This window comes from Peromyscus maniculatus, chromosome 12 (genome assembly GCF_049852395.1).
Source record: "Peromyscus maniculatus bairdii isolate BWxNUB_F1_BW_parent chromosome 12, HU_Pman_BW_mat_3.1, whole genome shotgun sequence".
NCBI classification, from domain to species: Eukaryota; Metazoa; Chordata; class Mammalia; order Rodentia; family Cricetidae; genus Peromyscus; species Peromyscus maniculatus.
In genome coordinates this window covers 79,283,802-79,306,147 of record NC_134863.1, presented here as the reverse complement: position 1 = coordinate 79,306,147, position 22,346 = coordinate 79,283,802, and the positions used below count along the sequence as shown (strand labels likewise).

General features: G+C 49.8%; 1 protein-coding gene across 2 annotated transcripts in view; it reads left to right on the top strand.

The window, feature by feature from the left end:
* The first annotated feature begins 223 nt into the window (after positions 1–223).
* The window catches only part of Tiam1 (TIAM Rac1 associated GEF 1), a 403,079-nt gene continuing 380,956 nt past the window's right edge, over positions 224–22,346 (top strand). For both annotated transcript variants that reach the window (XM_015987745.3, XM_076549156.1), the window contains exon 1: positions 224–715. The gene's annotated coding sequence lies outside the window, so the exon portion shown is untranslated. The remainder of the gene's footprint in view (positions 716–22,346) is intronic.

The following is a 22,346-nucleotide window of genomic DNA, read 5'->3' as shown; positions in this document are numbered from 1 at the left end:
ATTCTCCCTCCCCCCTTCCTCTTTGCCTTAGGTAGCAGGAAAATCCTTTACCTCCGACCAATCCCACGGCCGCCGAGCCGCGCGCGCGCGCCAACCCCAGCTCATTCGTGCACGTCATTGGCCATCTCCACCTATGCACGTGACAGGCAGCCTCACGGACCTATTGGAGGAGGAGGCGGAGGCCAGCCGGCCCTCCCGAAGCTGCTTTGTTAAGGGCTCCCTCGCTGGGGCCCGTGCAGGCACGCTTCGCCATCCTTGGCGCGGTTTCTCCGGGCTGCACCGCCAGGGCCTCGTGTCCAGGCATCCGGGAGCGTGCCACGCCAGCATCCCTCCGGCCACAGGGTCCAGCCGGGGCCGGAGGCCGCTCAGGCATCCAGCGTGCGCCTGTTGTCACTCTCCAGCCCAACTCCGAACGCCCCGCTCCTGGGTTCTCCGCCTCCGATTGGCTGGCCGGAGGCGGAGCGATTGTCCGCGGCTCCAATCGGAGTTCGGTTTCCCACGGGCTCCCGAGGCCCCGCCCCCGAGGCCGGCGGCCCAGGAGCCCTGACAGTTCCCATTGGCAGACCGAGAGCGGGCCGAAGGGCTGAGCAGCGCCGCTGCCGTCGGGCGCGCAGCTCTGCAGCGCGGCGAACGCTTCGGCGCCCGCACCCCCAGGGGCCCAGCGGCCCCGCATTGTGCCGGGCCGGGTCATCGAGATCCTGGATGAACGTCACCGGTGAGTACCGCGGGCCTAAGGGGGGCGGGCCGGCTGGCCAGAGGCTCCACGAGGGATGGCGATGAGAAAGAATGCTTGGAGCCGCGGTGCCCGTGGCGGGCACGTCCTGACTCCCATCTCTCGCATACTGGGGCTCCCGGTGGGTCCTAGCTCCCCCAGATCGGGCTTTGCTTGTATTGTTTTCGTGTGCACACACTTGGGAGGTGTGGTGATCTGGGGAGGGAAGGCACACCTCTATCGTGCAAAGGAGCGTCCGGGAACCAGGCGAGACAGCGGAGCCCGGGAGCTGGCGCCGAATGCAAGTGACAGCGTCCAGACGTTGGCATTCGATCTTCCTGGCAGCAGGAGGTCAGCGTTGACCTGCGGCGGCCTCGTCTCTATGTATTTATCGGCTGATTTTTAATCAACTTCGGGGAGGGCGTGCGTGTGTGTGTCTGGGTCTATCTCTGTGTGTGTGTGTGTCTAGGTCCCCGACTTGGGCACTTATGGGCCTGGCCCTTCGCCAACGCTGCCGGGTGTTCACCTTGGCCATCCGTGCTGCGCTCCGGGTCGGGCACACCGCGGGAGAGCCATGGGGGCGGGCACACAGGGTGAAGGACCTGCGGTGGGCTAGGGAGGGGGCATTTAAAGCAGCATCCTACGTGTGGGCAGACAATGACTGGTCCAGGTGGTGGGGCTGTGCTTTGCGTCCGCTCTTCGGACCCCATCCGGGTCTGGCCCTCTCCTCCGGCTCTGCTTCTCCGATGCCTGTGCACCGAGAGGCTGGCCACCCGACTGGGGACCCGCGTGGGGCCGGCTTTTGTTTACAGACCTCGCCATTGGACGAGAGGTACGCTCTCAAGGTAGGGCCATTGCCGCTTGCCCACTACGAGTCAGAAGTTGATGTGTGTCTTCAGGTGACGCCCCCTCCCCGGGTCTCAGGCCCGAAGCTTCAGGGAAAAGACCCGACTCTGCTCCTTCGCACCAGCCCCGCCCCGCCCGGCTCACTCAGATCTGCACCTAGGGGCGCTGATGTCTTTGGCCCAGCTGGGTCAAAATGGGCTGTCCAGGCGCCGCGGACCTCGCCACGCACATCCCTTTCTAGTCGCATCCTCTGGCCATCCTCCAGGGTCAGATAGACTTAGATAGAATCTAATCAGTCTTTTTCCTGCCTGGTGGCTGACAGGTTTTGAAGGACGCGCGGGGAGCCCTTGGGAACACCGCAATCCTTGTCTGCTTCCGTGGTACCCATGCAGTCCCGTGCAGCAGCTGGGCGGCATCCAGGTGTCGGAGCGTCTGGGTTCGGGTGTCCGTTCGGTGCACGCTGACTGACTTGGCGTACACTTTGAAAGCTGCAGCAGAGGTTGAGAGGTCTGAGGTCATAAGCGTCGGGGCTTCCAGTTCCGGCTGATGATCAGTTTACCAACTGGGTGATTTCCTGGCAGAGCTACTTAATCTTAGAGCCTCAGTTTGTGCGTCTGTACAGTGGAGATGCGGTTCCTTTTGAGGGCGGGTGGTGGTGATGAGATGAGGATGTCCATGAACTGCATGATACAGAGACAACCACACGGGGAACATGGAAGTTATGTGGCGTGTTTGTTAGGGGAGATCTGTTCCACACAGAGAGTAGCTCCCTCTCTCCTTCCATTTTGTGGATTCTCCTCTCTCCCATTGCATTATACGAGGCACAGGGACTCTTTTCAAATCCAACAGGACTTGTTTTTAACTTGATCTTAGATTTAATTATTCTTATCTAATCTCACGCGCGCTCGGTGCCTTTTTATGTGTGTGAATTTGCACTGCGTCCGAGTTGTTTCTTCTTGCTGCTTCTTTAAGGCTGGAAAAAGCCATCCAGGTGGGAAACCTTTGCTGTTGAACTAATAGCAGTTTACTAAGCAGTTGAGTGCTGGGAACTAGAGGGCCTGTTGAACAAAGGGCTGTCTGGAGAGAGGAAGGAGCACTTCCTAGTAGAGGTGAAATTGAAATTACGTCTTGTAGCTGTAAAAGTTTGGAACACCACTAGCTTCTAGAAAAGGCTCTTGTACAGAGCTACAAGGATTGGAGACTGAGTGGTAAACACTGAAGTTGCTAAGTAATTATCTTTGAATGGAGGGGAGTAAAGGCAGGGGGTGGGGTGGGGTGCTGTCTAAGCAGGGGAGGTGGAAGGGGAGAATTATTTCACTGAATATCTCCAAGGCTGTCACTGTGTTTTGACTTGGGTTTCCTGTTCTCCTGGCCTTTCACCAGTGATTTTACTCTAGGCAAACATGAGAAGCCAGTTTCATGTTGAAAAAAAAATGCAAATCAAAGAGCAAGTCATAATCACACAGTTAAAAAAAAATCCCAGGACTCTTGGCAGACTACGGTATCCCTGAAGAAATACTTCTTTGGTGCAAGTTATCGAGTGAGGTGCCACATTGTATCCTTTGAATGTAGACCCCAGAGGCCTCTGCTAGCTCAAAGCCAGCAAGCAAACAAAAACCAGGCCAGAGACTTGCAGTCTGCCCAAAGGTTGCAGGAGTTCCTACCCATAATTGTACACCCCCCCCCATCCCCCTCTGCCGCCCCAACCCCGATGTCCAATTTCCTGGTCCCGTGTCTGTCAACCTAAATGGAGAATGGCTGCCCCCAGCCCCCATGTGCCACTGAAGTGAACAGAGCGGTAGCATTATTACTAGACACCTATTAGTCAACGTGATAACCTGCTTAAAGTTCTACTCCCTACAAGAATTCCAGCCCATTCTGAACTCTCCTGAGAATTCCGTAGCTCTCTGGGATGAAGAAGCCCTCTACCCCAGCCCCCTGCTGTGGTTCAGGGATCGAATCAGTTGGGGGTCCAAACTTAAAAGGGGAGCCAGGTTAGGAAATCTCATTAGCTGACAGTTTAACTACACACCAATGCTCCTCCAAAGCCCTAGGGCAAAGACTTCTCCTGGCCCTCTGCATTCTCCCCGCTCCCCCCCCCCTCCCAGCTTCATCTAAGCCAAGCGGAAAAGTTGGGTAGGTCCTAACTTCTCACCCCCAAATTTCTGAGGTTGGTGAGAACCCTAAACTTTCTGGACGCCTAGACGGACACACAGACACACACACACAGTTGCTTTTCTAAATTGAGGGAACAGGTACATGGTATATGGTGTTTTTGCCTTTTTGTTTTTTTGTGGTTTTATTCATTGTCAATAAAAGATCCATAAAATTGAATCTACAAGGCCACCACGGCTGTCTTTTTCTCCCATCCTAATTACCTTCTCTCTCTCAGCATGCTATTTTATGTAACTCTGTACCACAGGAGAAAAAAGGGCCTTTTAGCATCATAGTAGGCCACATCACTTACTTGAGAATATTAAAGAAAAATAAAAGAGGCACTCAGAAATTAAACGGTCCCCAGCAAAGAGCAGACCAAGAAGGGAAGCAGTGTTCCAGTGTAAACGTGTACAAGACATTGATAGTTAGGCACAGCTTCCCGCCCTGAACCCTTCCCAACCTCTGGCACCTTCTTCCACACCCGTCTAGCATAAGACTTTCTCTGTTCCCTTGGTCTTCAGGGACCTCATTAAGCAATTCACAAGGGCCTGGGCTGCAAGTATGGGCAGTGGGAGAGATTCCTCCAGGGCTGGTAGATCCTTCTAGAAGTCCTCACAGGTCTTTTGTTAGCTAGAGAAGTTCCTCTCCCAGTTGCCCGGAGATCACGCACTCGGATGCAAGGCAGCGGAGTAGAGGGCTCCCTGGCAGACAGTGTAGACGTTGAGCGCTAGGAATCGGGTACCATGCTGGCAGCGCATGAGAAGGTGGGTTACCGGAGCAGATGCGTTGTCTGCGTTTGGAGGAGGTTAAACAAAGGGGTTGGTGATTCATGGAGACGTGGTGGGAGGTTCTGGCAGCTGAGCAGATCCTTCGCTTCAGAGTAGGCCAAGGTCTTTTGGGGCTGGGTCCCGCCACAAACCTTTCTTTCTATAAAGTGGGACAGTTTGAGGTGGGAGGCGTGGCGGGTATCGCAACATTTTTGAAACCTAGGAAAACTGAAGTATGATATGAAAAGTGCCTGGTGTTTTCTCCTGGGGACATTTTAAGTTGGGAAGTAGAAATAAAAGGGGGGGGGTGTTTAAACAAAACAAAACGAAATACTTTCTCCAAACAACCAACATTTACTTGTTCCGTTTTCTGCCAGCATGGAGCATGGCGTTATTGAGGACAGGGACTGGTGTTGTTCCTTTATCTACAGTTTTGCTTCCCACAGTTTCAATTACTCTCTGCTAATTATGGTCCCAAAACATGGAGTATCAGATTCTAGAAACTGTGTAAAGCTATTACTGTTATTAAGTTATTGCTGTTATTAGTATTTTGAGATGTGCTTTTGCAGCGTGCCAGGCTGCCTTTGAACCCATTCATTCTCTCACCATGCTCCTGCCTCAGCCTCCCGAATGCTGGGGTTTCAGGTATGTACTGTCAGACCTGGGCAAAGTCTCAGGTTTTAACTAACCTTCGTTAAAGTATGCGGTTGTGGTTATTCTATCTGTTTATTGGAGTGCTTGGGTTCTAACCCAAGGCCTTGCATACACTGAGTTCTACCATTCAGCCATACCCCTGGGCGAACTACATGAGTTACTGTGATTTCTCCCTGCCCTTTCTCTGAGTCAGGATCTCACTCTGAAGCCCCAGCTGTCCTGGAACTCACTCTGTAGACTACGTTGGACTCAAACTCACAGAGATCTGTCTGTCTCTGCCGTCTGAGTGCTGGGACGAAAGGCGAGCATTGGCCGGGTGTGTGGCGGTGCACACCTTTGATGCCAGCACAATCTATTGTGAATTTCCTACTATGTATGTTTACAGTTAAATTTAGCATGGGTCTGCAGATGTGGGAACAGACATTGTGTGTGGTGTGTGTCTGTGTGTGGGATGTGTGGTGTGTATGTGTGTTATGTGTATGGAGTGTGTGGTGGTGTGTGTGTGATTTGTGGTGTGTGTGTGATTTGTGGTGTGTGTGTTATGTGTGGTGTGTGTGTGGTATGTGTGTGATGTGTGGTGTGTGTGTGATGTATGTGTGTGGTGGAGTGTGTGTTGTGTGTGTGAGATGTGTGTGTGTTGTGTGTGTGATGTGTGTGTGGTGTGTGTTATGTGTGTGGTGTGTGTGTGTGATGTGTGTGTTATATGTGTGGTGTGTGTGGTGTGTGTGTATGTGTGGGGTGTGTGTGTGTGATGTGTGTGTGTGTTATGTGTATGGTGTGTGTTATGTGTGTGATGGTGTGTGTGGTGTATGTGTGATGTGTGTATGGTGTGTGTGGTGTGTGTGGTGTGTGTTATGTGTGTGATGGTGTGTGTGTGATGTGTGTGGTGTGTGTGTGTGTGTGGGGGGTGTGTGTGATGTGTGTGTGTTATGTGTGTGGTGTGTGTTATGTGTGTGTGGGGTGTGTGTGTGGTTGTATCATGGAGCTATCTATTGGTCAGTCTGGTTTGGAACTGACCTTGTGCAGGAGGTCTTGGGGCTAGTTTGTCCTGCAGGTGTGCTTGTGTCTGAGGGTGGGGGGGCTGCAGGACTGGAGTAGGTCTGAGCCTCCTCCTGGCTTGGGATGGGTATGGAGTAGATGGGCTACTAGGCTAAGGATGTTCACTTGCTTTTCCTTAAAAGCCCCAGACACACGTCTGTGGCCACGTGGGAAGACAGGATGTCCTGCAGGAACTGGCTGCCTTTGTAAAGACTGCCACCCCTGGGGTCTCTCACCTCCCCCTGCCACTTTCCCGTCTTCTTTAGAGCCCTGAACCTCGTAAACACAGATCCAGCCTACTTCCTGCGCCAGGTTTCCTGTGCCAGCTCTGCAGAGGTGATAATGGCCCCAGAAACCTGGCAGGGCAGCCCAGGGAGGTGGAAAGCCTGTCAGGATGAGGCCCAGTCTAGGGATGTTCCCTGTGGAGGTCTGGGGGGGAGGAGAGCCGGAGGTGGAGATGTGTGTTTGGACTGGTGTGTCAGTGGTCCTCAGGGAAGGAGGCTTGGATGCCTTGCAGGCTGTTCCTGTCCTCCTACTTACTGGAAGGCTCCAGGCTCTGTGGGAGGGATCTCAAGCCTGGCCTTTCTTCAAAACTCACAACCTAGTCTCTGTGATTTGTTACATTCCCAGCCCTGGTTTTTTTTTTTTTTTTTTTTAAAAGACATTCTTGCTCTGTAGCCCAGGCTGACCTTGAATTTGAGATCCTCCTGACTCAGCCTCCCGAGAGCTGGAATTACAGGCGTGTGCACCACACTGGGCCCAGGGTCTCTTCGTCCACCCGTCAGCACCTGGGCTGGATGGAATGTGTGTGATTGGTTACATTCCGGAGGTGATGATTTCCAGTGGGAATGGTCTCTGGGGACTCCTGGGGTGGCTCACATTCACTTTTCAGGGACACTGACCACATGCTGTATAGCACAGGCTGCCTTCTTTCTTTCTTTCTTTCTTTCTTTCTTTCTTTCTTTCTTTCTTTCTTTCTTTCTTTCTTTCTTTCTTTCTTTCTTTCTTTCTTTCTTTCTTTCTTTCCTTCCTTCCTTCCTTCCTTCCTTCCTTCCTTCCTTCCTTCCTTCCTTCCTTCTTTCTTTCTTTCTTTCTTTCTTTCTTTTTTTCTTTTTTCTTTTTTCAAGACAGGGTTTCTCTGTGTAGTTTTGGTGCCTGTCCTGGATCTCACTCTGTAGCCCAGTCTGGCCTCCAACTCACAGAGATCCTCCTGGCTCTGCCTCCCGAGTGCTGGGATTAAAGGCGTGCACCACCACCACCTGGCACAGGCTGCCTTTGAACTCACCTCAGCCTCTCTAGTGCTGGGGTCACACACATGTGCCACTGTGTGTACACGGGTTGGCATAATTTTTCTTGCATTTGTATACGTGTGCTGCATCTGTATGTGTGTGTATGCCTGTGTGTATGTGTGTGCATGCCTGTGTGTGTGTGTGTGTGTGTATGCCTGTGTGTATGTGTGTGCATGCCTGTGTGTGTGTGTGTGTGTGTGTGCATACCTGTGTGTATGGGTGTACATGCCTGTGTGTGTGTGTGTGTGTGTGCATGCCTGTGTGTAAGTGTGTACATGCCTGTGTGTATGTGTGTGCATGCCTGTGTGTATGGGTGTGCATGCCTGTGTGTATGGGTGTGCATGCCTGTGTGTATGTGCATGGGTGGGCTCATGAGTATTCACCTGTGCCTGAGTGTGTGAGGAGCTCAGAGGCTGACCCTTGAGTGTCTGTTATCCCTTTATTTATAACCAAGGCCGAGTCTCCTTTGAGCCTGGAGCTTGCTTTGGGTTGTCCAGCTAGCCAGCCTGCCCTGGGGAATCCTTTATCTCCCCTCTTCTCTCCATTGAGCACCGGGATTACAGGTCAGCTGCACAGGTGGGCTTTTATGTGAGTGCCAGGGGCCCAACAACGGTTCTTACACTTGTGTGGCAAGTACTTTATCGGCTGTGGTGTCTCTTGAACCCCAGCATATGGTGCTTGAAGCAGCATTCTTGTGGCAGTATGTATCGGTAATCCGTCCGTTTCTATGGATGGATCATATGCACTGGTTGGATAGAGTGTGTTTTGTGTATTTTCAGCTGGTGGCCATCGGGCCCACTCCCAGCTTTCTGCTGCTGGGAATGGTTGTGGCTGTACAGTAGTGTACTATTTGCCTGACTTTTTTTTTTTTTTAAGCTGAGGACCGAACCCAGGGCCTTAGGCTTGCTAGGCAAGCGCTCTACCACTGAGCTAAATCCCCAACCCTTTGTGCGACTTTTAAGTAAAAGCCTGAGAGGGGAGCTGCCCTGCCATCCGATAATTCTGTTTACCTAACTGAGGGCACCCCAGGTGATTTCCACAGGGGTGGCACTCGCCTCCCTTACCGACAGCAGGGTCCGAGATTTTGATTTCTCCACACCCTTGATGTCCTGTTGATTAAAGGTAGTCTAGAGGCGGAGAGTGGCTCCTCCCACCTTTGATTTGCATTTCTCTGATGATAATGCAGAGTATGTTTTCGGTGTTTGGTGGCTAATTATGTATTTTCTTTCAGAAACGTCTATTCAGACCTTTGCTGCCTCCTCACCTTGATCTTGGTCTTTTAAGTGGTTGTAAGAATTCTTTACGGTTTATTTGTTCACTGGTTTGCTCCGCCGAGTCTGGGTGAGCTCCTTCCTTGCACCCTGGCCCGCCTTTGTGTGATGTGGGCATGAGCCCTCGGTCTGATGTGATTTCCTCCATTCTGTGAATGATGGTTTAATTTTCTTGACGATATCCTTTGTACAGTGTTCTCTTTCAAGACTGACAATCCATAAAAACATGTTCAAAAACAAACAAAACAAAGCAAAAGCCGGGCTGCGGTGGTGGCACATGCCTTTAATCCTGGCACTTGGGAGGCAGAAGCAACCAGAGCTCTGTGAGTTTGAGGCCAGCCTGGTCTACAAAGTGAGTTTCAGGATAGCCAGGGCTGTTACACAGAGAAACCCTGTCTCAAAAAACTAAAAACAAAAACAAAAAAACCATGTTTCCTTGGTCATAATTCTGTCAAAACTGTTCCTCCACAGTGGGGTGGATCGCTGCATTTATGGTTTTTCCTTTGATTTTTGTGACTAAGTTAAAGGTTGTGTCAAGGCGCATAGAAAACATTTTAAAATACTCGTTCACTGGCTGGAGAGGTGGCTCAGTGGTTAAGCACTGGCTGCTCTTCCAGAGGACCCTAGTCCTGTTCCCAACACCCATGTGGCTCACAACCATCTGTGGCTACAGTTCCAGGGGATCTGACGCCCTCTCGTGGCCTCTGAGGGTACCAGGCCTGCATGTGGTGAACAGAAGTGCGTGCTGGCAGACGCTCATATATGTAAAATAATAAAGTTAAATAAAAACCCTACAGACTTCACACTTTAAAAGGAGCAGTGCTTTATTTTGAAAGATGGTTCAGGGGCTGGGGAGATGGCTCAGTGGGTAGAGCACTTGCCATGCTCATGGGAGGACCTGAGTTAGTATCCCCAAGAACCTGATAAAGCCCTGTCTCAGACAAGGAGGGAGGTGTAGACCAAAATGCAAGGTTGTCTCCTGACATCCTCCACACATGTGCCGTGCTGTGTGCATGCGTGTGTGTGTGTGCGTGTGCATGTGTGTGCGTGCGTGCGTGTGTGTGTGTGTGTGTGTGTGTGTGTGTGTACTCGTGTGTCTCTGTGTGTGTGCGCGCCAGATTCTTACAAACAGGCACACACACCTACATACACATACGTGTCATACATAGACACACAAAGATTAAAAAAAAAACTTCCATGAATTGAAGGAAATAGACTGTCTTTGAGGGTCCACTGTTGGCTGTTAGATTTATCTATCTATCTATCTATCTATCTATCTATCTATCTATCTATCTATCTATCTATCTATCTATCTATCTATGTATCCATCCATCCATCCATCCATCCATCCATCCATCCATCCATCCATCTATCCATTTATTTATATGTATGAGTGTTTTGCTTGCATGTCTATCTGTATACCACGTGTATCTAATGCCCACAGAGGCAAGAGGAGGGCATCAGATTCCATGGAACTGGAGATGCAGACAGTTATCAACCACCAAGTGGGTGCTGGGAATTGAACCCGGGTCCTCTGGAAGAGCGTTCTTAAGTGTTCTTAGCCACTGAGCCGTCTCTCCAGTCCTGGCTGTTAGGTTTTTGTGTGTGTGATGTCGGGACAGGGACAGGGACAGGGATTTTTAGCCATGGCCGGTTTGCTTCTGGGGGCATTTGACAACAGTGTTTGGTTGACTCTACTAGAAGGTTGTCTAGCGAGCAGAAGAAAAAAAAAAAACCAAAAAGAAAAAAAAATGCTTCTAAGTGGCCTGCGGTACCCAGAAAAGTCCACACAACAAAGAACCATGTGGCTTATGGATGGTCGTGCCGAGGCGAGAGCTCTGCTGGTGGAGGGGACATGCTACAGTGTGTGTGTGTGTGTGTGTGTGTGTGTGTGTGTGTGTGTGTGTGCATGTGTGCATGCATGAGCTCCTATGCTGGGACCCTGGGCCTCATAGATGCAAGCTCTCTGCCATGGTTTTGTGCCCTACCCTGGCTCCACAGGTATTATCTGAAGTCACAGTAGCATGTTGAAATTATGTAGGGATGGAGTATATTGTATTTTCTTCATATTTGCAATTGATTGCAAGATAGGGTTTCAACATGTAGCCCTGGCTGGCCTAGAACTGGCTATGTAGACCAGGCTGGCCTCGAACTTGCCTCCCAGGTGGTGCTGGTCCCAGGTGAGCTCTCTTGGTACATTTCCTTTGGCTTATTATTGTTTTGTCTCGAGTTACGTGAGTGTGGCTTTTTTTTTTTTTTTTAAATGGTGGAAAGTTCTTGAAAATGAGGCCGTCGTTTTTCAGTGTTCTGGACTTCCCTGAGTTCACGGCTACAGGATACAGCTGTGTCATGGGAAGCTCGCCGTTGGCCTGCCTGCTTAGCACCGAGGAGGAGGAGGAGGAGGAGGGGGGGGGGGGAGGAGGAGGAGAAGTCCTGCCTGCCCCCTGCGTTCTCACAGCACCCTCCCCTGGGCAGTTCATTGAGCAGTGGAAATATTGCCAGGGAAATGTTCTGGGTGCCACTCAAAGGTCTACTGTGACATTTTAGAAAAGTTCTATGAATATTAGAGTAATTATCTCATCTTGAATTCCGTGATTAGAAATTATAATTTGAATGCCACAATTATATCCATTGAACTTTCACATTTCATTGTAATTTTAAAAAATTAAGACCGCGTGACTATGGTTTTCACTTAACTAAGCAATTTAACAAATTAATTATTTAAAAATAGATTTAAAAAAAATTGTCCGTGTTGTTTCCCTTCGTTTCTCCCCTTTTGGCAGTTAATTGCTTTAATTTGGGGGTTGCATCTTCTCGCAGCCTTGGCTCTGATTCCTCACCAATTGTATCGAACAATTTCAGGTAGCCTTAAAGGGGGTGAGGCAGCCTGTGCTACAGTTCTAGCTTCCTTTAGGTGAGACCTTTCGCCAATGGGGTCCAAGCTAGATGGGGTTCTGCCACAGAGGTGCGGCTTAGTATCAGGGACTTGGAACTGTCATGCAGAAGACCAGACATCCTAGGTAAGCCTGTTTTGTATACCAAGAGCAGTTCATGGAGCTCGTTGGAGTGAGAGGATCGGGAGGGATTCCTCACCAGCAGCCTCCGAATTTAAATCGCCTGGTACGCAGCCCTGAGACTCCCATCCACGGCAGAAGTGAGTTTATGGGCCTCTGCAGGCTGCTGGAGTGCCTGGGTCTGCTCATCTTTTCAGCACAGGGAGCCAACGCCGCCAGGATCCCTGGGCACAGCCCCACAGCTCCACGGGGAGGCTCACAGGCCTCCGGGAGCCTGGATTCTGCAGCTGGTTGTGTTTGCCAGCGCATTCTTGTTTTGGGCTCTTGAGATGTGGACCCTCAGTACAGCTCAGGCTAGTCTGAAACTCACTCAGTGTCCCAGGCTGATCTTGAGTGTTGGATTCTCTCGCTGTCATGTCCCAGGTGCTGAGGTTATAGGCATGCACCACCCAGGTCAGGCCACCTTATTCTTTGTAGTTTTCGGTGGTGCTGGGAATTGAACCAATGGCCTCACGCATGCTGAATGAGCGCCCTTCCTTTGAGCACTCTGACAACTTTAATTAATTGGGGGGCGGGAGGGGGTTTGTAAATCACTCAAGCAATAGTGAGGTATGTTTCTTTTCAGCTTGGAGAAGGCCTTTTGTGGGATTCTGAAAGGCAGCTTCATTGGCCGTGGTTGAAGCTTGTTTTTTAGTCCCCTGGCCTGTAGTTACAGAGCGCTGTCTTTGCATTTGCTCCTTTGGTGTGAGTGGAAGCTTTCTGATGGCTAGCAGGTTATCGGGTCCCTGGCTTTGATCTTCTGTCTCCCCTTTCTCGTGTGTGTTGTGTGTTCATTTGTTGTTTTCTTCTTTTCTCTTTGTCCAGGAGAGCCTTCCAGAAACATTCTATCAGTGTTTTCCAGCCTCATTGTAATTATGTTTAATCACTACGGTTTCTCTGTGTTATGTCAGATGGGAAGACACTCACTGTAAATATTTTTTAAATTATGTTTGAAGTATTGAAGCGTGGTACTTATTTTTTTCTCCCTCTTGCTATATTTATAAAGACTAAAGCAAATGGGACTTTGATCATCAGAAAAGTCACAGTGTGGAATATGCGTGTCCATCATCTGAGGGTGGAAGCTATCAGAAATTTCCCCAATTGTGTTTTCCGTTGCAGTCCATTTACACGTGGGGATTAATGGCCCAGCTCCTCTCAACAACAAGAGGCTCTGGGAAGACAGAGGTGGTGGGTGGGGGTGGCTGAAGGGCCTAGTGATTACATCTAAATGGAGGATTAGCCCCACCAATGGACCTTTTCAGATCAGGCTTGCACCGAGGTCCTTGACCCTGGCATGTGCCGACTTCACAGGGTCGATGACTGCCTTTCTTTCTCTAGGTCAGTCTCCATAGCCACTGATCTGTTGTTCATGGTTTCAGGCACACTTGGGTTCTGTGATCTCAGCTTTTCCCTAGAATTGCCTTCTGGTTTGTGAACTGCCCTTTCTTAGCTGTTGGTAAGCAACCTACAGCCCGTGTAAATGAGATGCTGGAGCCCCGAGTCAGGCAGCCTGTAGATCTGAGCGGGGAGTGTGGGAATGGTCAAGCAACCAGGCAAATAAGCAGGGAAGACACACACACACACACACACACACACACACACACACACACACACACACGAAGAGGAAGAGGAAGAGGAAGAGGAAGAAGAAGAAGAAGAAGAAGAAGAAGAAGAAGAACAACAACAACAACAACAACAACAACAAAAATCAAAAAACAACCAACAAACGAAAACTCAAGGGTGCTGGATCACCACACCTTTGGTTCTGGGTTGAACCCAGCTGACTAGACTTTCTTCACCATGGATGCTTGGGACCTTAAAGCCCAAGACCAACCTGCAGATGGATGGCTGCAGGAAACCTAGGTACTAAGTTAATGGGTAGGAATAATGGGGTGTCATGAGAGTGTCATTGTGGGGTGGGGACAGGGGGAGCAGAAGTCACATTGCCTGGAGGGCATCCCCCAGCAGGCGGAGGATGGCAGAGGCTTGTTTCCGTGTGTATCCGTGTGTGGGCTGTGGGGAGAATGGTTCTTGGGCCCATATGAAGGCCACTGAGGGTGGGAAGTAAACGAGTCACAGCGAGGTCTCCAAGGCTCCCTTCCTTCCGGTATTCCCAGTCTGTTTCTGTGGACCTAGGTCAGCAGGGGTTTCTGGACAAGCCCGTGGGCTCTAAGGTACTCTGTTGTACGTGTGGGTCAGCCTGCTCTTTGAAAACGTTTCTGACAATGGCATGAATTAGTAAGAACAATAAAGAACGTTAAATGCTGGGCGGCGGTGGCGCACGCCTTTAATTCGAGGCCAGCCTGGGCTACAGAGTTCCAGGAAAGGCACAAAGCTACACGGAGAAACCCTGTCTTGAAAAAAAAAAAAGAATGTCTACATTCCTACTGGAGGAACGTGGTGATTACCCATTGAGTTCTTTTTATTTTTCCTTATCGTTATTTTTTTCCAACGTCTTACTGATTGCGACTTCACAGAGGCAGCTTTGTGTTTTGTCGCTTTTCATGGAACACAGTATTATCTCCCTCTAATGCAGTCATTTTCTCCTCCCATCCACCATTTTCAATCAGCTCACATTCCTCTGAGCTGGTCATTCACTGACTGATCCAGTCTACTAAAACTCAAATTTTATCTTGTATTTCTCAAATTTTATTTCATGTGCATTGATGTTTGCCTGCATGTCTGTCTATACGAGGGTGTCAGATCCCCTGGAACTGGAGTTATAGACAGTTGTAAGCTGACATGTCGGTGCTGGGAATTGAACCCAGGTCCTCTGGAAGAGCAGCCAGTGCTCTTATCTGCTGAGCCATCTCTCCAGAATTCACACCCCCTCCAGTCCCAGGTTAGATTTCCGTGGATGTGCTGTCTGTGTGATTGGCTCTTCCTGCCGCCAGCACTGGGAAGTGAGTTCACAGCCTCACAGACGCTTCATGAGGCTCCACCACTGAGCTTGTCCCGTCTCCTAAGCTGACCCTTGATTTCAACGGTCACAACTGCCTTCCAAACCTCTTGCCCATGTAGAGGTGTGTCAGAACTCGACAGCTGTGACGGATGCTGGAGAAAGCAGTTTAACGGAGCAACGGTTGGTTTTGGCTCACGGTTTTTTTTTTTTTTTTTTTTTTTTGGTTTTCCGAGACAGGGTTTCTCTTGTGTAGCTTTGCGCCTTTCCTGGATCTCACTTGGTAGCCCAGGCTGGCCTCGAACTCACAGAGATCCGCCTGCCTCTGCCTCCCGAGTGCTGGGATTAAAGGCGTGCGCCACCACCGCCCGGCTTGGCTCACGGTTTTAAGAGGTTTCAACCCTGGCCGGCTCCATTGCTCTGGCCCTCAGATGAAGCAGGACTCCTTGGTGGTGGAGGGTGTGGAGATGACAGCTGCCTCCCCGAATTTGAAGTTTGTGGGAGGGCAGGTGGGCATTCTCGTTGAGCTGAATGAGATGTTCAAATAAAATGGTTCCTTTCATTTTCTACTTTGTTTTGGGCAAAGAGTGAGGAATCCTTTCTTCAAGGAAGTAATGGATACATCAACAGGGGTCTGCATGTGAATGCTTTTCAGAGTAGCTGCTTTTATCCATTGAACGTCTCCATTCTTGTGGACCTTTGGATACTTTGTATATGCCGTAATTAAAATCCTCCAGGGACTGGAGAAATTGTTAAGTAATTAAGAGCACTTCCTGCTCCAGGGGATCCAAAGCTTTCTTCTGGCGTGAGGCAGTTGCACACACACGCCATACACTTGTGCTCACACATAAATAAAAATAAATCTTTGAAAACATCTTCAGGAAGTGTCCATTTCGCAGATGAGACTGTAGAGAACAGAGAGTCTTGATGGTGTGCGGAAGGTCACAGAACTTAGATGTGATCATATACATGCTCATCCTCGGATGACACCATGTGGGTGGACACGGGGCTGGGATGGATTGTCCCTAAAGTTCCATACTGTCCCTGTGCAGGCCACTTCGTTCCCCATTCCTTCTCATCCGTGTCTTGTCCTGCTGGGCAGCCCTGCGTGGCCATGTAACAGCATTCTGCCAAGCAGACTTTATTATAGAAGAAGGGGCTCGTTCTTTTTCTCCTCATTTAACACAACGGAATAGCTCAGAGTGCTCTGTCAAAGGTATTTTATTTAGGCGAGACCACTTAAGAATGGGAGAAATTTCCTGTTGAGAGGTTTTATATATGGGGTGTGTGTGTGCTCTCAGAGGCAAATGGATGCTTAAGTGTGTGTGAGGTGAAGTGGAGCAGGCTCCGTGAGTCTGGGGACCACTTAAGTCTGTAACCCCCCCCCCCCTCCCGCCAGCTGTCTAGCTCTTCATTTCCCATTTGTGGGCCCCCGGCCTGCTCTGACACCTGTTTAAATCTGCTGTTTCCATGACAGGACAGCATAGTAGGTGGCTGGAACGAGCAACCTCTCTGGGATGTTGACAGCCTGCCCCTCCTCCACCCACTGCTTCTGGAAAACCCATTTTTGGCCTTTGGTTTCAGCTATAAACACAGAGCCCCATTTTCAGGGACCTCTCTCCTTGCTTACAGTTGAGGGTTCAGCCTTGGGCAGGGTACCAAGTCTCTTGCACCCTAGGACAGCACTCGTGAAAGCATGGCTGTTACTCACACTGAGAGGAAACCAGCGCTCTTTGCAAGCATTTGATGTAGACTTTTCCATGAAGTCACATGGTGTTCAACTTGCTTGATGACAGTGATTGACATCCCCAGACAGGACATGCACTCTGAACAGGGGCAGTATTATCTCTCCACTAGACAGGCAGGAGGCTATAAATCAATATTGATTCATACATTGTTTAGCTTTTACAATTTATTAATTAAAAATTTTATTTTATGTATGTGAGTGCCTGCCTGCATTTATGGATGTATACCGTATGCATGCCTGGTGCCTGTGGAGGTCAGAAGGGGGTGTCAGAACCCCTGGAACTGGAGTTACAGTTTTGAGCCACCATGTGGATGTTGGAAATGGAACTTAGGTTCTCTGCAAGAGCAGCTAGTGCTGTTAACTAAAGAGCCATCTTTTTAACTTCTAATTAATTGCTTTTAATTAGCATAGAAAGTGTTAGGTTTTAGTTTTGTGTTTTATTTTATGCCATTTTAAAACAAAATTTGTTTTTGATTCTCCTTGCCCTTCCCTGTTTTCTGTATTCCCCCACTCTTCCACCTCTGAAACCCCTTGATTTGTGTCATGTGATATATCCTGTGTCCTCTTGTCACCCCACCCCCTTCCTCAGTGTCCCCTCCCCTCCTCTTCCCCCTTTGTCTCGATAGATGCTCTAGTTTCATAGTCTAAGCCCACATTCACACCCACATACTGCAAACATTGGAATCTAGGGTCCTCACGCAAGAGAGAACAAGAGACATGTTTCTGAGTCTGGATCACTCCCATTTGTATAGCATTTCAGAGTCATCCATTTTCCTGCAAACTTTGCAACTTCGTGTTTCTTTACCGCCTAATAAAATTCAATTGCAGCACATTTTAATATCTCTTCATCTGTTGGTAGATGGCTAAGTTGGTTCCATTTCCGTGCCATAGTGAATTACGTGTTTTTTCTTCCAGACAGGGTTTCTCTGTGTAGCCCTGGCTGTCCTAGAACTCCCTCTGTGCATCAGGCTGGCCTCGAACTCCGAGATCCACCTGCCTCTGCCTCCTGAGTGCTGGGATTGAAGGCCTGCCCCACCACCCAGCTTTGCTTGCTTAATTTTTAAAGAAAAATATTGAAACTAAGTATAACGCAGTCTAGAAAAGTGCACAATTTTAAGTGTGCAGCGGATGGACTTTTACAAGTGGAACACACCTGTGGAGCCAGCACTTAGATCCAGAGACATGTCGCAGCCTCAGAAACGCCCATCAGCACTGTCTCAATGACAAGTCCCAAGTCAGTGGATAGCACCTTAGATTTGTTTTTGTCCTTGATAATAAGGGAATCACACAGAATATATATAGTCATGTGTCGCAGAAGAATAGAGAGATGTGCTGAACCGTGTTCCTGACCTTCAGTGAACGTTGTAGAGTCCTTGGCCCAGATTCGGATGGCTGGGATGTTGCTAGGTGCTAGACTCTTGTGGGGCTGCAGTAGAGTGTGAGGTATGTATGTGTGAGGTCTGTTTGCTTCCCACACTTCATTCCCGCATGCCTGCACTTGTTCGTGTTTGGCTTCTTTGGCTCGTGACTATGTTTGTGAGACTCACCCACCTGTAATTCTCACCTCTAAAGCCGGTCCTGCTAATTTCTCTCTGGAAAAATTTAACAGTAGATGACTCAGCAGTTAAGAGCACTGGCTGCTCTTCCAGAGGACCTGGGTGCAATTCCCAGCACCCATGTGGTGGCTCACAACCATCTGTCAGTCCAGTCCCAGGGGATCCAACCCCTTCTTCTGGCCTCTGAGGGCACCGAGAACACATGTGATGTGCAGACACACATGTAAACAAAACCCCAATACACATAAAATAATTTAAATAAGTTACATAGTGACGTGCACACAGGAGATTTTGCTCTCATCACTGTGAACCTCTTTCTTGTGTCTTTGTACAGTCTCTCGTGTCTTGGTTTCCTCTAAATCCGTTGTTCACACACATTCGAGTGTGCATTCTGTCTTGGATTTCTGCTTTCAGAAGGTAGGGCAGGCCCCGTAAGGGCCCGAACTGGGCTCTGTTTCTCCCTTCCTCCTCTTCGCTCAGGCTGATGGTTTTCTTCATTTTTCCAGGCCCATGTAGTAGACACTGAGCAAAACTTACAAAACCAAAACCAAAACCAAGAAAAACCCAAAAACCCTCATGCTACCAAATATCTGAATGTGGCATTATTTGAACATTGGGTCTTTGTAAATGTATTAGTTAAGAGAAAACTACTGGGAAATGGTACGCTCTAAATCCAAAGACAGACAGACAGACAGTCTCTCTGTCTCTCTCTGTCTGTCTCTCTCTGTCTGTCTGTCTCTCTCTGTCTCTGTCTCTCTCTCTCTCATACATGCATGCATGCACACACTTGGAAAGAAGTGTGAAGTTGGAGGCCAAATGGAGTGGTAGTGTCCACCAGAAGCCACCGGAAGCTGAAGGAGAAGAGCCTTTTGCCTGTGGCCTCTGGAGGGAGTGCAGCCCTGGTGTCGGGAATGTGAGAGACTTCGTGTTTCATTTCGTTTTGTTATGTTTATACATTGTCTCGCTATGTAGCTCAGGCTGGCCTCAAACTTGTCATCTTCCAGCCTCAGGTTCCCCTGTGTGCTTGACCACACCCAGGTCCAGCTGGAGGAAACTAGTTCACTTTGCTTGTCCTCTTTCCTGGACTTGTGTGGCAAGTCCTCTGTGACGCTTTGCTCTGACCCCCTGAGGACGTCCTCTCTGCAGAGGCCGGCCCTGTGTCTAAACCACGTCTGAGGTGTCATTCTGGGTCAGAGTTGGCTAGAGCTTCCGAGCAGTGAGTCCTGTTGCCCAGCCCTTCCTCTGCTCCTTCCGCCCTCACCTCTTGCTCACTTAGCTCCAGAGCGGCCGATTTCCGAACATGGCTGTGCTGGGCTTGGGAAGTCCTGGGGAAGCCTTTGAGGCTTTCATGGCTCCCCCCTGTCTGGAGGGCTCCTTGCTTTTGGCTTCTGGCGTTTCGATGGATTGCTGGCCTCCGGGGTGGGTCGAGTACTGTGCGTGCTTGATGTTTGCCAACACAGCACGCTCTCGTGTTCAGGCACAATCACACGAAATGACGAAGGGCAGTCGCTGGACAGAGGGGGTCCTCAGACCTGTGATCAAGGCAGCCTGAGTTTGTGCTGTTTGGCCTCCTGGGCTGAGCATCCGTTTATCCGGGTCTCACATTGCACACTTTCAGTTACCTGAGGATGATGGTTGTCTTGGCTCATTGGAGGAAAGCAGAGAACACTGTCACGGAACTTTTATGATTGTAGTGTATTGTATTCGCTCCGTTTCCTACTATCACTTCCTGTGTCTTAGGCCTCGGTTGATATGGACAGGAAAAACAACCCGTGTTACATAAAGGCTCACAGGGGTCTGCTGAAGGTCTTGGACAAGGAATGAACTTGTATCACTTAGGACCTTGCCCAGGGGCCCAGTTTCCTTATCCACATGGGGATGGGCAGCTACTCCTCAGGACTGCTGCGAGACTAAAGGAGCCCTATCAGGCATGGTGTGTGGCGGGGGCCCAGGAAGTCCCCAGTCCCCAGTCTGTAGTCGCTTCTTGCCTGTGTAGTAAGGCTCAACACAGCCCTATCATTGGGGATCTACTCTGCCAGCGAACCGTTTTGGAGAGTGTCTGAACTCTGAGGACAAAACTGGACAGAGGAAAGGCGTGGGGCTCCCCGCAAGGCACCCAGCAGCACGCAGTTCAAGCTTTGCGGTGTTTTTAGTGGCGCCATTTTTTCATGTAGCTCTGTGAGACCCTCGCCCATATGCTTCCTGAATGCCCAAACGTCCACGCTCACCTGCCTATGCTTTAGACTTACGATGGTGTGGTGGTTCATCATTGTCCACCTGATGGGATTTAGAGTTACCATGGGAACGTATCTCTGGCTGAGGAAAGACCCACCCTGCATATGGGCACCAGCTCATGGGCTGAGGTTCCTGGACTCAAGGAAAAGGAGAAAGCAAGCATGCGTTCTGCTCCCTGACTGAATGCGGTGTGACTGGCCACCCCACACTACCGCCACCATGCCTTGCCTTCCAGGATGTGCTGTGCCCTCAAACTCTGAGACGGAGTAGACGCTTCCTCCCTGAAGTTGCGTTTGCCAGGCGTCTGGGTCAGAACAACCAGAAAATCACCAATATAGATGATACAAGGACACTGGGGTGGGGAGGCGGTGTGGTATCAGGGACACTGAGGAAATCGCCCAGAGGCTCCAACTCAAACAGCAGTTACCCTTCCAGAATTCTTGGCGGGCTCGAGACTTAAAATGGACGGAAGTTTTGACCGGGTAGCGATAAATTAAGTTTCAGAAATGCCTGCTGTGGACTCTTCTCTGATTTTCGTTGAAAGGGGCCAAGCCCAGACCGTTAATCCAGGGAGCTTAGATTCCTGCCCAGTACGGTTGTTCCCTCAGTGAAAAGCAGTACGTTTAAGGACTCGTTAGTGAGAAGTGGTGTGGTAGTGAAACAGTGTCCCTCCAGCCAGTGTCTGAGGCAGAGTGATGTGTTTGGTATCACTTCCTGGTGTGGCCTCTCACACTGGGAGGTGACGTCTCTTTCTCCTCCGTTTCTGTCTCTCCCTTATGTTTTCCATGACATGAAATGTGTTCAATGTTTGGAGCTGGAACTGACCTTTGCAGTGATTCTCCTGATTCCAGGCAGCTGTTTCAGGTAGACCCAAGGTCTGTTTGTCTCCTTAGGGCAAGGTCATGACCCCTTTGGGGGTCCAACGGCCCTTTCCCACGGATCACCTTCGATCATCGGGAAGCACAGGTACTTACATTATGATTCATAATGTAGCAAAGTTACAGTTATGAAATAGCAATGAAAACAGTGTTATGGCCGGGGGGGGTCAGCACAGCATGAGGAAGGAACTGTCTTCGAGGGTCACAGCATCAGGGAGGCTGGGAGCCACTGCCTTAGAAAAGTCTAACATTTTCTGCATTGGACACGTAGACCAGAGTCCCTCGACCTGAGGGAATTTGTTGTCTGATGTCGGACTCTCCTGACTACACTCTGTAGCTCTGGCTGCCGTGGTCTCCAGTCTGAGGGCCAACTACAGACTGAGTTTCCAAGTTCATGGTTCCCTTCAGTTGTAAGCCCGACACACCTGGGAAGAAGCAACCTCAATAGAGGAGTCTCCCCCTGGGGTTGGCTGTGGGACATTTGCTTATTGCTGATTGATGGAGGAGGGCCCATCCACTGTGAGCAATGCCGGCCCTGGGCAGGTGGTCTCGGGGTGTATAAGACAGGTAGCTGAGCAAGCCAGAGGCAGTGAGCCAGCCAGCAAGCTGTGTTCCTTTGTGCCCTCTGCTTCAGTTCCTGCCTCAGTTTCCCTTGATGATGGACTGTAGTGTGTAAGCCAGATAAACCCCTTTCTCCCCCCAGGTGCTGTTGGTCCGTGTTGTATCTCAGCAATGGAAACTAAACTAGGACACCTAGTAAGAAAGGGAAGAATGTGGGACCCATTACCGCCGACTCTAGTATTGACCATGTGCTGGTGTGATACTGCTTAGCATTCACTGTGATAAAGTAGATTATTCAATTCCACTTAATCTTTTAATTTTCTAAATGGGGCTAGTAGACAATTTAAAATTATGTGCTTGTTGGACAGCCTTGGTCTAGAGAAAGCCTTTCTTGGTAGAGTGTGGAAGGATGTTGCTATGGTTTCGGTGATAAGTGTCCCTCAAAGGCATGTCTTAAAGGTTGAGTCTCAAGAGTAGCCTGTTGAGATGGGGTGGGACCCTTAAGAGGCATCCCTAGTGAGAAGTTTTTGGGTGATAGGTGTGTGTCCTTGCAGAGGATCAATACACGTCTGCGCTCTTCGCTTTCATGGTCCTTTTGTTTCCTTCCTTCCTTCCTTCCTTCCTTCCTTCCTTCCTTCCTTCCTTCCTTCCTTCCTTCCTTCCTCCCTCCCTCCCTCCCTCCC